This window comes from Sander vitreus, chromosome 15, assembly GCF_031162955.1.
Source record: "Sander vitreus isolate 19-12246 chromosome 15, sanVit1, whole genome shotgun sequence".
NCBI classification, from domain to species: Eukaryota; Metazoa; Chordata; class Actinopteri; order Perciformes; family Percidae; genus Sander; species Sander vitreus.
In genome coordinates, this window is record NC_135869.1 from 6,612,656 (window position 1) to 6,628,675 (window position 16,020).

The following is a 16,020-nucleotide window of genomic DNA, read 5'->3' on the forward strand; positions in this document are numbered from 1 at the left end:
GTCCAGCTGAAATGATTAGCTGATTAATCATTTAGTTGATTGACAGAACTGTTTGGATCCTTTCCAGTTTCTAAAACGTGAGTATTTTTCTGCATTGAGTACTTTTACTTTTAATACTTTAAGTACATTTTCTTGATCATACTTACATACTTTTACTTAAGTAATGTTTTCAATGATGGGCTTTTACTTGTGAAAGAGTATTTTGACAGTGTGGTATTTTTATTATTTGTAAAGCAAAAATAAAGGTGTGTCTGTGTTTTGGGTGTTTATGTGCATGTTTCTCATTGATATGCGTATGATAAGACCCTCATGCTTCATGCTGACTTTGCACACTATATACAGTACCTGTTCAGAGACTGATGATAAGGAAATGAGGGTTAAAATGAAGAAATGGCTGTGTGGAAACAATGTGAGAACCACAGGAGCCATATCTCACTTTTTATAGGCTGAGTTGTCGACCTTGCCTTGCCGCAGTACACCACAGACAGGCAGACATGTATGTTACATCACACAGTAAAGCCCTTCCCCCACCCCTTCTCAATGCCTATATTTGTTTAACCCTCATGGAATCTCAAACAGGCATATCTTCTTTTTTTAGTCTGTTGATTTCTCCACCCAAGCTTGCTTACCATTCTTTTTTCTTCTTATTCTTATTTCCCCCTCACAGGCTGTTTCAGCCCCTGGCAGTGCACATACCACAAGCACACACACATGCACACACGGCCATAAACCTAGAGCAACACACCCCCTTTCAGTGATATCAGTAGAGCTGTTGCAACACACTGAATTGACATTTTCTGCACACCCTTCTTAGACACTTTTTGAGCTGTCTAACTCAGGACCAAGACGTCCCATCTGCAGATAGGTAGGAATTCATGGGTTTTGTTTTCTGAATTCATTCTCATATGCTGGGTTTGTGCACAGGAAGCCACTTGTGTTACAGAAAGTACATAATGTTCCTTCTTGTCTCTGTGCACATGGACTCACAAGGAGGTGTGGAATGAGCTTCCCATTGAAAGGCATTTCTATAGGCTTCAGAGAAAAGCTTGTTTTTGTGTTGCTCTTAAAACTTCTTTACAGAACCTGTATGATTTGGAGACCATGTGCTTTGATGAATAGTCTAGTGTTTTATGATATTTTTTTCATACATAGTATCACTTTTACACTTTTTTCTTACTTAGGCTAATTATATCTTATATGTAGCACACTATATATATATATATATATATATATATATATAAAATGTATCATTTGGTCCTAATTTGTGTCTGCTTTATCTTGGGTCCTCATGCCAGAGAATGTATGCATGAGCGAGCATTATTCCTGTAAGAGGAGATGAGAAGAGTTTTTCCATGCAGGACGTTAATTGGTTGACAGTTTATGCTAATGTAATTTAGCCACTTCTGAACACTCTTTTTTTCCTCTTTGAGGAATTTGAATGAGTAACTATTTTAGGAAACAGCAGAGTTGTGCTATCATACATATGTGTTGAGCAAGGGTTAAAATACTTTTGAAAAGAGGGGGGGAGTAGTCTGTTGTTGGTTAGCCTTAGCTATTCCTATTTGCAATATTGTTACAGTTAGTCTTAGCCATAACTATAGCCTACTAGCAATTGCCGTTAGCCTACACTATTAGCGATAGGCTAATGTCTTTGGAAGCAGCCTGAGGTTGGAAGGCTCACACGGGTGCATTCGCTCAGGACTACATATCCCACAAGTCATAGGTTCCATTAAATTATCAGAGTTTTAAAGGTGTGTGTAGCGGCTGGAAGAGTCGCACGACACAGAGAGCTGTTGCGCTGTTGTTGAGAGAGGTGAGACGCCAGGAAAGTAAAAACATAAGCGATTTAAATTGATTTGAATTAAAGCTCTCTGGGTTTAGAAGGAGAGAATAGATGTGAGCGCTAGTAGGCTGTGAGTAGAGTTTTATATTCGGAAAGCAAAGAAGTTAATGAGTGTGCATTTCTGTACACAACAAATCAATACTAGTTTGTAGCCAGTCAGACCCGTTGTGCAGTTTGTTGCATAACATAGTGTCCGTAATGTGTCGCAGTGACGGTGGAAGAGAACCTTCGGTCATAATTAGGGCTTCATCCTGTTAAAGGGTCAGTTCACCCAAATCAGTTTGATCGTTTCCATGTGCAGAGCATGAGGTACAGAAACTTATGGCAGAATCCGAATGATATTGAGGCAAACTAATTCCACTTGTGCTCCAAGCATTGACAAATATTTAATATTTTTAAAATTAAAATGCAATGTGTTACGTTTGGTGGTTTCTGGTCTGATAACGGGCTCAGATGGAGAGAAAAAACTGTAGTAGCTTACTTCATATTAGCAGCTGAGGTCTAAATCTCATAAAAAAACAAAAACAAACTCCAAACTGAAAATTACATTCTTATTGTAATACAGATGTCTGGGTCCAAACTAGAGCTGAAAAGATTAGCAGTTTTATACATCAGTCAATGGACAGAAAAATAACACAATTTTAACAACTGATTAATTGTTTTAATGATTTTCTGTGCAAAAAGTGAAAAAGCTGAAAATTCTCCACTTACAGCCTCTCAAATGAGAAGCTTTTCTGTTCTCAGTTTCGTGTCATTTTAATACTGAATATCTCCGGGAAGTTAATTAGGATTAGCAGTTCTTTCAATATTTTGTTTGACATTGTATAGACTGACAAAAATAATCATCAGAATGACTGATAAGTTAGTTGTAGCCCTAGGCCAAACTTTTCTAAAAGTTGACGATGACCTTGGAAAAGCTCCAGTTAGTTCCTACAAGAACACATGGCTCAATGTGCCCTCTGCTCCTATTTGTGGTTGAATGAATAAATGCGGCATACAATAGCCTATGTGCTACTATGTTACGTTACTATGCTGACCGTGAAAGTCAAATGCTTCTTCACGTTGTTCAGCTGCCCCAAACCTTCTTGCTGCATTCCCTTCCCTGACCTTTTGCAGCATGGCTGCAATGTGCTGTGATGAAGACTGCAGTGGCAGCAGGACGCTGTAAGATTTGCACAAAGCTGCCACTAGGTGGTACAAGTCAATAGACAGATGACATGTTGGAGGACACACACTCATCCAACTCATGCATCACTTTGTGCACGGGCTGTGAAATGAATGAACATCTGTAGTTTTAAAATCATGAGTGTTTCTCCTCTACTGTTAACACATGTAGTATTTGGTGAGCTCAAGTCAATGTAGATACCAGTGTTGAGCTTCTGCATGCCTGAGCTGTAGCCTAAATTTGGGTAGGAACTAGCGTTGAGTAGGGCTGCAACTAATTATTTTCCTAGTCGAGTTGTCGATTCTTTTCTCGTTTAATGGATTAGTTGGTTGGTCTATAAAATATCAGAAAATTGTGAAACATGTCGACCAGTGTTTCTCAAAGCCCAAGATGACGTCCTCAAATGTCTTGTTTTGTCCACACCTCGAAGAGATTCAGTTTACTGTCAAAGAGGAGAGAAGAAACCAGAAAATATTCACATTTAACAAGCTGCAATCAGAGAAATCTCCCCGGGGCACCTGGAATGCACACCTGGTTGAGCAAGGCTCAGTCCTTACTGCAGCAGCCGTGGCTTCAATTCTGACCCACGACCCTTTGCTGCATGTCATTCCCCCCTCTCTCCCACTTTCCTGTCTTCAGCTGTCATATCTAACTAAGGCCTAAAATGCTCCAAAAATCTTTAAAAAAAAATATCACACAAACGATTAATTTATTGTCAAAATAGTTATGTAATTTGATAGTTGATAACTAATCGATTTAATCTTTGCAGCTCCAGTGTTGAGGTAGTACTGGACATCAAGGAACCTCAACCTAGCCCCCTTTTGTCCTTGTTGTCCAATCTTCTGCCTTTGTACTTCAGTCTGGGTCACTGCCCCTTCACTCTTGGCCGCCCCCACCCCCGGACCGCTGTGTACACACATGTACTGCACACTCACATGTTTATCTCCTCCCACCTCCCCCAGTGCGCCCTCCCCTTTCACAAACTCACTCTCAACTCCACTGTCTCTCTTTTTCCCTCTCTGTCTCTCTTGGTGGCTCTTGGTCCATAGGCCGGAAGACGGGAACAGGACAGGACACGCACCTTCGACACCACACCGCAGACATGTCAGACTCCGAGACCGCCGCCGCCCCCGCCGAGGCCCCCGTCCCCGCTGCTTGTGCCGCCATCAAGGCTGACCTGGACAAATGGTAGGTGATTGTGTGCATGAGGTGTAAATGTGTTCCTTCCATCTTTTGTGCAGCCTTCAGTGAAGGTCCAGTTCTTCATCGTGACACGAAACTCGGTGAGCACATAGGAAGCTCTTGCAATCGCCGGTCCGCCTCGGTTTTATTTATTTTTTTAACCCGAGTTCTCCTCTGCCTTCAAGAGTTGCCTTCAAACACTCGTATTTTGTTTGCTGAGATGTTGAGCAGCTGAAGGTGGAGAAGCCCTGAGCAAAAACCTTACCGTTGAATCGTTTGCTTGAACGTTGAAGCTAACAAGCTGTCCCAACACCTCCACAGATGCGCAGTATCACAATCAAGCTTAGAGCAAATCACTGAGCTGCTTCAACCTTGCACTGGTCTAATGGCGATTTAAATTGGAAGACGGCAGCATCACAAAATGCGCCATGTTAAAATGGAGTCTCTTCGGAGGACGTTGAGGTTGGCGCTGAATGAATGAAGATGTAACTGAATTGGACATCCTAGCTGGCTGCAGGGGGAAAGGTTATGAAAACTTGGGGTACCCTATGAAGGGGAGAGTGATTTGGGGATTAATGGTGTGTGGCAGTGGGGGGATGTTTGATGCTCATCCGTACGCATGGATGAAAACTGGGAATCTGCTTGCGTCACTAGCCTCCCTTTCCCCAGAATGCCTTGCGTTGGCTCGTTCCGTTTGTCCCCGCCGTCTCCTGTCAGCAGTCAAGGACACAAGCTCTGCAATTTTTGGGGGGTTTGTGTGGAGGGTCATTAAGCTGGATCAAATGGATTTCATGACTAGTGATCTCTTGAGGGATAATGTGATATTGTATTTTAGCCTTCTTTTCTTCTTCTTCTTTTTTTGTTTGTATTTGTGCAGAGTTGACACATTTTCTGATAGTAAAAGCTGTCCAGTCTGTTCCAGCCAGACTGTCGGGCCTTGATAAGGTGGCGGTGGGTGTGTGAAGCCTTTAGATAAGACAGCAGGTTGAGGTGGAGGAGGGAGGCTTGGCAGGGCGAAGCGTGAGTGTTTGGCGGCTAATTATGTGCAACAGTTTGGCGAGTGACAACTTTGACCCCCTTTTTTTTCATTTGAATTACAGGCTGAGAGTTTGACATGTTACTTTGACAGGTCTATGTTTCAATTATATGAATATAATTGAGCCATCATTGATGAATAACTCTAGCTGCTCTTTTGTAAAAGCTGCAGACATTGACAGTCATGGTGAGAGGCCATGCCATTTACTGTGCCTTGTTAAAGTCCCATAAGGCCTATACTGGGAACTCTGGCCAAGGTCGGCACTCTATAGGGGGTTTTAAAGCACAGTACAATGGCTTTATGGTGATAAGGTGGTCTCATGCTACATGTCATGCTTTCAGGTGATAGGTCATGTGGGCCATTACATACTGTACAGACAGTAGCCGAACATGAACACTTGAACGGTGGAAAGTCCAGTGGCACTAACACTAGCAAATGGGTCCTTTTTTAAAGGGGAGCTACGCCCACTTTCATAATTCATACAAGACAGTCCAGATTTATTAGTAAACGTGACCAAAACTGCGTGGAAACGCTCCATAGTCAATGAATTGTGAAAGATGTTCTAGATGACACTGAGAGACACCCAGAGGAATGTTCTATATGGGGACATTTTTTTATTTCACAGCTGAGAACACTACAATAGGATAAAGTGGCCACAGTGACCCCTCACAGAATAGTAATGGATAATTGGATCCTGGCTCTGTATCCCAGCTTCCTCTGGTGCCACAAAGGCTTTTCACAACTTATTTCACATAAGCACAACCCTACTGCTGAGCTAGACATCCCTTGGCTAACCGTGTTCCCAAGATTCTTTTGTTACTGCTTTGGGCAGGTGCCAGTCAAACAAGCTTCTTTGCTCCTGCATATAACCGTGTGCTGAATGGAGATGCAAAGGCAATCCGGACACACTGCTGGCCTTTCAGGACCTTCCATCCAACCTCGCCACGCTTCAAGCCAACTGTAGATTTAACATGGCTGCCTCTGTGTAATAAATATCCCAGCCCCTATGTATTTATAGACTGTGGATAAATGGGTGTACGAGTGAGACTCTTATGTGCAGGATACCATGTAATGTCCCCGGCCATAGATCATGTTACTGCTCCACCTGACACCTGCTTCTTTTAACCAGGCCAGCCAAGTAAGCAACAGCCTCGCATGCCCGCTCAGCTACACAGAAACCTACTATATGGAGGCGGCCATGTTGTTTTTAGGCCCATCATGTTGTGGTGATAAACACTCAGCCAGTTGTACTGTATGGAGGCGGCCATGTTGTTTTTAGGCCCATCATGTTGTGGTGATAAGCATTTCTAAGATCACTCTAGGTCAGATTTGATCATTTCCCCACAGTTTCAGGACAAGCTTGTATGTATGTATGTCTGTCTGTCTAATAAAATCTTTTATTTAAATAGTAGCAGTAGTTATGACCTTGTCAAGGTCACTCTAGCAAAGTTACACAGAGGTGAAGTGTGAGCAACAGGCTACAAGCATGTGTGGGACAAGCATTGCATGGCTTTAAATTGTTACATTTACAGTATATAAACAGTTTTAAGTCCTTTTTTTTCTAGTAAGTAAAAATTCTCTGATTCCAGCCTCATAAATGTAACTATTTTCTAGTTTCTTCTCTCCTCTGTGACAGTAAACTGAATATCTTTGGAGTTGTGGACAAAACAAGACATTTGAGGACATCATCTTGGGCTTTGGGAAACACTTGATTCATCATTTTATGACCAAACAACTTATCGATTTAATCAAGAAAATAATCAGCAATAAAAGTAATCGTACAAAACCAATACATTTGTTTTATTTAAAAATGGGACCAATTGTGTTTTCAAACTTTTGGTAACTTTGGTTTATTCTTGATGCGCTGCAAGACTGTCTTTTGTCTGTAATTGAGTCTTACTTTCTTCTGCAGTGCAGTATGAGTATTTCAGCTAGTTTTTTAATGAAAATCGACTCGTTTCAAATATTTAATTAATATTTATTTTATATAGTTATATAGATCTATAATGCCCATGCTGACATACAGTACAGTTTTTGACTTGTTGAGCTTTTAGTTCTTTGCTAATATTTACCATGAATATTTTGCCAACTCCTTTAGCTAACGTGGTGGTGGTGAGCCTGTGTACTTTGAGACTCCAGGCTCTTTCACAAGAGTGGAACTTAAGCACACAGCCCCTTCCCCCTTTCTTTGACCTACACACACACACACACTCTGTCTCTGTTACTGATTGCCTGCAGTTGTATGTGCAGACATGCCTGTACATTCTTTCCTGTGGAAACCATGCTGCTTTTCCTTCTGGAATTTGGTGACTCGGCAGAAGTCAGAAATTTGAGTGCTGTAGTTGTGTCCCGGTGGCTGCAATGTGCCAACAGGGTTCATTCACACTAAATCGGTCGGTGCGGCGATTCGCCGCAGGGCTGTGCGGTGATGGGAGCATCACTAAATGGCCCATTAGTGTAACGTTCTTTTGTGTTCCTTAACCCCCCAGTGTATCACAGGTAGACTACGTTTCAAAGTTATTGTTTTCCGCCGGATCGTTTATAGATCTCGACATTCCTAACAGCACTTGAAAGCAGCTTAATTTCACCACGGAGCAATTGTGCTTTTGTTGTTGCAGGAAACAGTCAGCTGTTAGACTTCTGGGCAGTTCAGTGCTTATTTCATTTTTAACCCTAAAAGTTTTTAACTTTTCGTGACAGTGCTAGAGACGGGGATGTTTACTGTACAGGGCTTTCAAACCGCCTTAAAAAAACGGACTGACAAGTCTGATCGCCGGTTACATGATTGGCCACCGCAGGATGACGTTGGGTTGCGTTTCTCCAAAAGTTGAATCTGTCGCAACTTTTCATCGCAGGCCGCTGCGTTCTTTCTTCAGCTCCCCCCATGAGGCCCCTACGGCCGCAACCTAAACGCCGGTGTTGTAGTACTCAAGATGGGTCTTGGTCGTAAGACCCCTTTTTGAAGGTCTCGGAATCGACTGCATTTTTATTCGATCATGGATAAAGAGGACTCTGGATTTTATTTCAAGATCGGTCAAGACCACAAGTTGCACCAGTGTTTCCTAATCCAAACAAAGATGGTACATGAAAATTAAACGTCAAAGCTCAATTTGTGCAACGTAAAATAGAAATATAAGTTTGATTGATGTTGCATACAAGTATTTTTGATCACCTGGGATTTTCAAAGATGTCGGTATTTATTTAAAAAAAAAAAAAACCCGATGGGGCGACCTCTAGCTCACCCAGTAAGAGTCCTTTGCAGCTGCCCGGGTTCGAGTCCAACCTGCGGCCCTTTGCTGTGTGTCATCCCGCATCTCTCTCCCACCTTTACTGTCTATTCACTGTCACTATCAAATAAAGGGAAAAGCCCCCAAAAAATAATCTAAAACAAAAACGGATGGGTTAAGAGGAGTTCTTTTATGGCGAATGAAAGGCTTGCTCCCACCAAGTAGGTCATCGAATCAAATCGAAGCATTGACGGCGATGCTGCTGCCAGTTCTGCCGTTGTTTACCTTTTTCTTCTTCTTCTAGTCCGTAGAAAGAGTAACGTCTGTAGCCTTTGCTCATTAGCCCCTCCGCTGTTCAGGAGAAGACTGCAACTAGTGTCGCGAGCACCAGCGCGGGTATGAATAGTCACGGCGATCCCATGACGTCACATTTGCACGCGCCAGCTAGGCTGCGTCTAGTATATAAGACACTTACGGCAGTGGCTCTCAACCTGGGGTTAGTTTAACATTAACACAACATATTTCTGCTACACATTGTTATGCAAACTGTTTGGGGGGGGGGGGTTTACACATACATAGACATTGCTTTGTTTTAATTAACAGGGTCACAAACCCCAAAGTTTGGGGAAACCCTGTCCTAAGACGCCCAGGGATACTTATTATTGATTCTTGTGTGCTCCCCACTAGATGATGCCACTGCACACTCAGCCTTAATCACTTATGATCTCCTCACTGATATTTTGCCTCTACATTATCTTTTAGTGCTTGCACCTGCTCAGTGATCTATTATGCATATGTTTGTCCCGGAGGACGGACTACAGCCAGTTTAGTCTAAATAATTCAGCCTTTATTTCCTGATAGTGTCCAAGACGAGAGGACAATCTTTCACTCCACCAGAGTGGTGATCAGTGGGACCTGGACATGCAGACATCACTGCCTCAAGAAGCATGAAGTTGGTTTGGATTACAAATCATGCCGGTGATCCACCAGTTAGATGATCTCACTGGCCGAGTCTAGATTGACTGCCGAGGCCGAGGTTCATTCATATTTAAACAGCCTCTTGTGCGAACTACTGTTAAAAGTATGTTTATTTCAGTTTGTGGGGTGACCTAATGGAATGGACTAAACAATGAAATCAAACAGAGCCATATTATAGTTGAAAAATAGATTAAAGAAAACCATACTTGACCAAAATAGAAAGGAAGAGACCTAAACATAGGAGATAAATGGTAATGTAAGTGTATTGTTGTATATTGTGTAATTTATTGTATGACCTAAAAACACATTTTAGTTTTTTTAATATATTGTAAAGTAGGGGCAGGATTTCATAAGCATCATGCTTCTGCCTGCTCCTTCTCCAACTTATCCTTTTATTTGTTCTTTGTTAAATTCTGATTTGTCTACGTTTTTGTCTATTTTGTTTTCATAACATGTGGTTGATGGTTCAAGATAAATAAAGAGTTTACATCTCAAATTAGAAGCTGTTTAATCGAATAGGCATGAGTCTGGATTGGATGTGCCACTGGTCGCCATGACAACCCAGCTTTGCCCCATGACCCTGTAACATGAGCTCGTTCAGTTGTGCGTTCTCTCTCTCAGGAGACAGCGTGATGGATGCGGTGGTGATGTCATCGCATTAGTCAACTTTTTGCCAAGGAAATGGCAGACTTGTGTTGAAATGTAAATCAGCAGTAGCAAAAAAACGCTAATAAGTCATTCAGTTGTCATTGGCTAACCATCGACGTGGCAGGTAGATTGTCAGTTCCCCCTCCCCCCCCGCCAATGGCAAAATTCACCCACATTTGGCGTGTAGTTGGGTGTTAATTTCAAGGCCTGCATGTCTGCGTACGTATCAGGACTGTGTAGATTTGAAAATGTTGACTCGGATGAGAATCTGTAGCATTAATGATATTCATTTTGAATTAAAGAACTGCTTTTATTTTTGAAAAATGCTAATTTACAAGAGCCTGTATTTTCAGTTTTGCATAATAAAGCCCCAACTGGTTAGATGACATTTGACTGGCAGTTTTCGTTGAGCTACTCTAGCGTGGCAAACACACTGTTGCTATGATTCCTCCCTTCAGTTCAGTCAGCTCCTCTCGGGATCGGGGTTGAGAAGTACATACATGTGTTGTGGTGGACCAGTGGTACTATGGCAGGATTATCTGACAACGTACCCTCTGGGTTAGACCTGCCGCTGCACTGATGTTGATGTCATCAGTGCACTGCGTCAGTCATAAGCACTTATTGACTCTGTACACACACACACACACACACACACACACACACACACACACACACACACACAAATGCATGCTGGCAGTGACACAAACTCAGTGGCTCCCATTTCCACACACACTTCGCTCCATCCCATCTGTCAAAGTAAAGCGCGGAGTGTTAATCTGCGGCAGCCAGCTGTGTGTTACATCACTAACCGGCACCAGGCCACAATACAAAGAGATAAAGCAGCAGAGATGACCCTGTGTAAGCTAGTGTATTAAACCGGTTGTGATGCTGTAATGTGATGGTGGTTCCACCCTTTTTAGATATGCAGAGTAGATTCTATTGTGTGTTTTTTTTTAAACGATCACACAAGGCTGAAACCTGTAATCATCGAGGTGTGTTCTCAGGTCTTGGGAAGTACTTTGGAATAAGGTGTATTATGGCTCCAGAGGGAGTAGTGTGAAATCTGAGATAAATATTGCTCTAAGTGATGTCACTTGCTGGTCGAGTTGCATTGTGGGTAGCATGGGCGCCGGCTTTTAGCAAGGGAGAAGAATGTGTAAAGTAAGAGACTATCTCTGGTTCTGCAGCATCACTTTTGATTGGTTAAACTTTTCTGTTTTAAACTGTCAATTGTGGGTCCAACAGTGTTACAAGAATGCAATGCATAATCTTTCCATCCTGAATGATTTGGCATTTTTTAACGCCATTTTTTTCTGAATGATTCAGTGTATTTCCTGTTACATCACAATAAAAAAAACTGTTTTACACCCTAAAGTAGCAGCAGTAGGAAATGTTTGGTTAGCAGTCCCTTAATACAGTTCATACAGCTGCAGGAGAGTGAACAGTAAACGGTGAGGCTGATAATGTATATAATAATAATAATAATAATAATGTATGTAATCTGAATCTTGCCTCAGAATGGCAGACTCCGCCACTAACAATGAAAACTACAATACAGAGAGGTAATTACCGAATGTTTATACATTGAATGTCTATTGTTGATCCCGTGAAAAGACCAGCCTTATCCTTTTTAAATGAGTTCTTAAAGATATTGGATAAGTAGCAAATCTGTTACTGTAATGGTGAGCAGGGGCTGCTTTAATGTTTAAATTGAGCCACAGTGGAGGGATAGATGTTTACGAGATGAGGATTGCTCCCCTGGGTTGACGAGGGATTGGAGGCAAAGCTGAACAGAGGGATGTTGGGATGGCATGAAGTGATAGGCGGAGCCAACGGATGGCTTTACATTCATGTATGATGGAGCCCCTCCTCCTGTGGGCTCTTCCTCTCCCCTCCGTGTCTCACCATCTCTGTATGATCACGCAACCTCCTCCCTCCCTTTCTGGTGTCCTATCAAACGGATGGCTTCTTCCACATGGCTTTCTGTATCCCTCCCTCTGGCCCCCTCTCTTTCTCCCTCCCTCTCTCCCTTCCTTTCGCTCCATCACCCTAATGCACTGTGGCAATGTCTGCTGTGTTTGCTCCTGCATGGGAGGCCTGAAATAGTTAGCCGGCATTCTCACTTTCTCTCTCACTTTCATCCCCTTTAGTAGCATCCTTCTTTCGTGCTTTCATTTTTCTGTCTTTGTTAGCCATTGCATTTCTAAATTTAAAGAAAAGTTGTCATTTTGGAAAGAATTTCACTAGGTATCCATTCATTTTGGAACTTGGAGTGGCTAGGTCTGGGTATCGAATTCACTACTTTTTAGGCACCGACGGAATTGCCTCTAAAGTATCGACAAATGCCTCGTCATTCAATACCAAATTTCAATACCATCGGCACCAGTGAGCCAATAAGCATGCAGCTTGCTTCTACCAAGCTCTAATAATGCTGCTGATTGGCTGTCTAACGTTACACCTCGTAGAGACAGGCAGGAAAAACTGTTACACACACACACACACACACACACACACACACACAGAGACGGTGCCCACGTAGTAGGAGCTGAAAAATAAAATACAAAGATTTGTACCGTAATGTTGTAAATTCTTTTTGTTAAAATGGATTTCATGAAACTGGTATTGAGAAAAGTATCGAAATAACTGTATTGCTACCGGTATCGTCATTTGTTTTGAACGATACCCAGCCCTGAGAGTGGCTGTGATCAGAGACGCCTAGAACCCTGACAGCATTAGTCACTTTCCATGTCTTTATATAATCAAGAGGAAGACATTTTCTTCACTTTTTTTTTTTTCTGCCATTAAAACCTGTTGGCACACGAAACACGCATCTGTTTTGTCAACAGAAATAGTCCACTGCTGCTGACTAAAGCGCTTCGTCCTTCCTCTATCTGTTTCCTGATCACATGTCCTCTTTGTGAGGAGGTGACATGAAATGCTAAGGTATTTAAAATGTGGATTATCTGACCGTGATCTAACAGTAATCATTAATCTCCCTTCCTTCCAGTGTGGCCGAGAAGGGAGCCGAGGGCTGCAAAGATCTGATCGAGGCCTTTGCTGCTTGCGTGAAGAGTGCAGCTGAGGGGACGTCATGAGGAGTCGCCCTCCACCCTCCGAATGTAAGGATGTTACAGCATGCATTCATTCATTCATTCATTCATTCATTCATAGTCGACAAAGAGCAATTCAGGTCAGCCAATGATGCTATTTCTGTGACTTGAAAACGAATAGTCTCAATCGCAGCAGAAAAGTGTCACCAAAGTGAAATCCTTACAGAGCAACATGTGTAGGTGTAAATAATAAAATGAATGATGGCTGAATTCCAGTTAACTGCTTCAGTTTTATGCTGGCTCACTACTTAAAAACAAGTCAAAATAACAAACAAACAAATAAAAAGATCTCACCCCTTTAGTGGTATGTGCGGATAGTTTTCAATTTTATTTATTTACAATTTTTCTCTGAATAACTTGCTGGAAACTGTTTCACTCCAATAATAACTGAATCATCTACCAGGGCAATGAGATTTTATTTTTTTTTTATTTTTTTTAAATGCCATTTTACAATGCATTGAGCTCCACAAATGTAAATCCAATCACCTCAATCGTATTAGAGTAGAAGTAAACCAAAACCACTACAACATACCTAAAAAACCAAAAACGAAGCTGAAAAAGGCTCATCCAAGGACGACCCATTATATATTGAGAGAGAGCTCTCGATGCACTTCTAGTCTTTGTGTCCATATGCGGAAGTACAGTCTGTAGTTTGAGCAACAGCTGTGGAGCCAGAGAAAATCTGATAAATCTGATGGATGAAGCTGGGAGATGAGCACGGAGATCTGGCTGCTGGCAGGATGGAGTTAAGTTTACCATAGTTCATTTACACGCACTACCCACGTTGTTGTGACACAAAGCTGGTTGGAAATCGGCTAAGTATCCCTTTTAATGCCAGGTGTAAAATGCACGCAGAACGCATTGTCATCCTTCCACACATTGTGACCATATTCTTAAGAAAAATATCCGCCCAGCTAGTTGAAAAGTCAACTAACTCCGCCTCTTCCTGTTAGCTCAACCAAGCCCACCGAAAGTTCCAAGTAGTAGCAGAAGGTAGCGGGTGTTTCATGATTTAAAAAATGGATGACGCCCGTCCATGGCATTGCTTGACATGGGAGGGTCCATGCATGTTGACAAGTCTGCCAGCCCCTGACCAACTCATTTGCATATTAAAATCTGATCACAATACAGGCAGAATTGAGATAATGAGAACTCCCTGAATACCAGGTGTAAATGCATAGTTGATTGCAGATTTGGGCTGAAACAGCTATTTTGTAAATGTCGTGTTTTGTCGGACCAAAAGTCCCAAAGGTATTCAGTTTACTATCACATATGACAAAGAGAAGCAACAAATCGTACTGTTTGAGAAACTGGAACCTGAACCACTATATTTACTTGAAAATGCCTTGAATGATGAATCGACTGTTACAGTAGATGCTGATTCTTTTTTCTGTCAAACTACAATCTACTAATCGATACTTTATCATTTCAGCTCTAACTTTTGATAATGTATCCGGCTCACATGTGGTACATTTGGGCCTAAAAGTGCATCTTCACTCATTCCTTGTTTACCGCCATCTCCTCTCTCCTGTCCTCTCTTCCAGGTCCACTGCACTGAGTCCTCCAAATTCCCAGCATTCCCTTCTGCACAACAGCACTGGACTGAATGATGATGAGGATGATGATGATCATGGCGTGACAAACTCTGTTGATTCTTGCTGTATTTGGGATATGGTGGCAGTAACTACAGTTCCCCTCTTCCCTCCCCCCAGGCTAATCTGGTGTCCCCTCAGTCTTACCGCCATTCCCCTTCTCCCTCTACGGCTGACATGCAGAACATCCACTTGTAGACAATTCCATAGAGCGGAACTGTAATGTAAATGGTCGACATAAATACTTATAAATGGAAATAAAAGTATAAAAACAAATTGTTTTTTGTTTCAATATTTGGCTGGCGGACGTCTACTTTCTTGGAATATGGATGAATGAACCCTGAAACATAGTCATAGTGTTGCCTTGTATGTCTGAACCATTTTGATGTTTCGGAGTATGGATATATTTTGTTCCCAAGGAAAATAGACTAAAAGAAAACAATTCACAATGTGTTTTTTAACTTAACCTTTATAGTATTCTTGTATGAACTTGAAGGGGCTGAATCTGAAGTCAAAGTAGCTTCGACAGGCCTCGAGGCAACCAAAGAGTAAATTACGCAAGCCTCTACATAACTCTGCCGATAGCAACCCAGAGATGTTTGTGCTCATCTAATGATTAATGAAACGAAACTTCAAGAAGCTGTGGCAAAGCGCTTTCTTCACTCAATTATCTGTCTGTTCCTTATTTAGGAATGACAGAGTGTTGGACGGTGACATTTCATCATCCTATTGAGCTTACATTCTTCAAACTAGTGGGATACTAAGTCAATGCATTAAAATTAATATTTTATCTTTTAACTGAAATGAAACGTCTTCATGATGACTGATAATGCATTGAAGGGAAGTTTTGCTGTGCATCATTCAGAAGAATACTTCGCACATCTACAACGTGAGACAGGTTGGACGGGGATCAGCTGGGGACGATAATGTCAAAAATTGCAGAGCTCATTGCAAATCAGTCTGTTGTAAATTGAGGAATAAAAGAAAATTCCACTGTGCAAGGTTATTAGCTAAATACTGCCTAAAGAAACAGAGTAAGAGATGATGCTCTGCACACACACACACACACACACACACACAAACAGATTCAACAAGATGCAGGCAGACATCAATACGTATCAGCTGACGGTTTGGCTGTCCTAATCCAGCCCCAGAGAGTACATTTGAACTACTTTTGGCATCACACCCACACACTCCCATATTAGCCTGCCCTCTGCTTTCAGTCAGTTAGAGCCTTGC

The 16,020-nt window shown here is 42.0% G+C and overlaps 1 long non-coding RNA gene across 2 annotated transcripts; it reads left to right on the plus strand.

The window, feature by feature from the left end:
* Nucleotides 1-707: 707 nt before the first annotated feature.
* Nucleotides 708-15,075, plus strand: LOC144530630 (uncharacterized). Of its 2 annotated transcripts, none has more exons than XR_013503136.1 (4): nt 708-865; nt 4,058-4,196; nt 13,087-13,198; nt 14,734-15,075. It is a non-coding gene; the product is annotated as an uncharacterized LOC144530630 (long non-coding RNA). The 2 variants fall into 2 exon arrangements; XR_013503137.1 differs by lacking the exon at nt 708-865 and adding an exon at nt 1,793-1,813.
* The last annotated feature ends 945 nt before the right edge of the window (nt 15,076-16,020 follow it).